Source organism: Cervus elaphus, chromosome 11 (assembly GCF_910594005.1).
Source record: "Cervus elaphus chromosome 11, mCerEla1.1, whole genome shotgun sequence".
NCBI lineage: Eukaryota > Metazoa > Chordata > Mammalia > Artiodactyla > Cervidae > Cervus > Cervus elaphus.
In genome coordinates, this window is record NC_057825.1 from 44,546,496 (window position 1) to 44,548,791 (window position 2,296).

At 46.8% G+C, this 2,296-nt stretch overlaps 1 non-coding gene across 1 annotated transcript; it reads left to right on the top strand.

Annotated features, from left to right (window-relative positions):
• Window positions 1–1,087: 1,087 nt before the first annotated feature.
• Window positions 1,088–1,160, top strand: TRNAV-CAC. Its single transcript has one exon. It is a non-coding gene; the product is annotated as a tRNA-Val (tRNA).
• The last annotated feature ends 1,136 nt before the right edge of the window (window positions 1,161–2,296 follow it).

Consider the following 2,296-nt stretch of genomic DNA (forward strand, 5'->3'; position numbering starts at 1 on the left):
GCTACAGATGTGCAGTCACTGTTCACATACAGGTCCTGACGGGAAATGAATAGTGCTGTCTCACTTTAAACGTTAACAAGTTGCTTTTTGCTCTATGCGTCATGGGGCAGTAACACCCTACGGAACACTTGGCAGACCCAGAACATCCAAGTCATAGGGCTCTCGGGCATCTGCCAGGCGTCCTGCCCATTTATGACACAGTCCCTCCAGTGGAGGGACTCCCGCCTACACCCCCACATTCCAGGGTCCCAGGGGACCCAGCACTTACTCACTTAGAGTAGAATCAGGTTCCTGGGCTCCACCAGCCCTAATAACCCACCAACTTCAGACCATGGGCTTTGGAGAAAGAAGTTTAACTTAAATCTGATGGGATTCTAAAACCTAATGACTTGGCAGAGTTGGATAGAGGGGGTTCAAAAGCTGGAATGAATACACCTATTTTTCTGTAAGGTATTTGAGAAAGAATAACTGGTACTCATTCAACTCAGTGGATCCCTACTAATGGAAATAAACAAGGCCCCCTAGAACTGAGAAAATACTTCCAGAGCATTTTTTTTAAGACCCTTCCTGTTACTCAAAGCCCTCCCTCATTAGGATTCCATAAAGTCTAAAAGTATAAGTTATTCTTCAGTCTTTATCATTGTATTTCCTGAAGTTCCTACAAAAGATACTCCAAGGAGAGATAGCATTCATGCACCAGATATGAGCTATGTGCCCAGAACTTGCTGGGACCTGGGGATACACTAGTGAACAAGTCAGGGGACGTGCCTTTGTGACACTTGGATTCCAGTGAGAAAGACAAGAAAACTGCTGATAGCAGTAAGTTCTCTGATAGAATTGAACAGGGTGATGTGACAGTAACTGTTGGTGGCATCTGAGCTGAGACCTAGAGGATAAAAAGGAGTGGGACAGGGCTTCCCTGGTGGTCCAGTGGTTGGGAGTCTGCCTTGCAGTTCAATCCCTAGTCTGGGAGGATCCCATGTGCAGCTGAGGAAGAAATCGCTGCAAGTTTTCTTGAATGTACAAAAAACATGCATCCACAGATTCAAGATGCACAAATTAGTAATTAAAGGTAGCCATAGGGACTTCCCTGGTGGTCCAGTGGCTAAGACTCCACACTCACAATGCATGGGGCCCAGGTTCAATCCCTGGTCAGGGAACTGGATCCCACATGCGACAACTAAGACCCAGCACAGCCAAATAATTAAATAAAATAAAAAACAAAGGTGACCATAAAAACTCTGCTACTCCACTCACTGAAAGGTAGAGTCTTCTTATTCTCCCCTTGCATCTGCCTGGCCTCAGTGACCAACTTGATCAATGGGCCACAGCGGAAGTCACATGGCATGACACCTGAAGCTACATCAAGACTATTCAGCTTCTAGCTTGGTCTCTTGGTCTCAGGAGAAACCCAGCAACCTTGCAGAAATCTGACTAAAGAGTTCTCAGGACTATATAAACAAGGACACATTGCATCTAGCCCTCCAGCTGTCCCCCTAACATTCATATTATGAATGCCGATAAGGAAAGACATCTTGCACCCTTCAGACCAGCCCAAGTTTCAGCTAAATACCACCAAGAAACTTCAGTAAATCCCACATGGAATCCCACAGCAAGAATCACTCCTCTGAGACCTGCCTAAATTTCTGACCCACAAAAATGAGAAGAAAAAAGTGGCTGTTTCTTTAAGTCACTAAGTTTTGGGGCAGTTTGCGATGCAACAGAACCAGAAAACTGTCTCAGCAGCAAAAGGGCACAGAGCACCACTCAGTCTTCTCCCTTTAAGGAGGCCTGCTACGTCTGTGCTCTCTCTTCTAGGCTGTGGTGGGGAGCAAGTTCCCATTCCTCCTCAAGTAGTGAGGACCAGCCATCGCCCCACTGGAAACTGCTTCCTCAGGCTCAGGCTGGGAAGCACTTACTAAACTTCTAGATGGGGGCTCTCTTGGTGGTCTAGTGGTTAAGAAGCCTTCTGCCAATGTAGGGGACACCAGTTCAATCCCTGGCCTGGGAAGATTCCACATGCTGTAGAGCAGCTAAGGCCCTGTACCCCAACGATTGAGCCTGTGCTCTAGAGCCCAGGGATGCCAGCTATTGAGCCTCCACACAGTAACTACTAAAGCCTGTGTGCCTAGAGCCTGTGCTCCACAAAAAGAGAAGCCACCACATGAGAAGCCTGCGCACCGCGATGACAAGTAGCCCCCACTCACCACAACTAGAGAAAAGTTTGTGCGTAGCAATGAAGACCCAACACAGCCAAAATAAATTAATTTATTTGAAAAAAAAACTGCAAAGAACA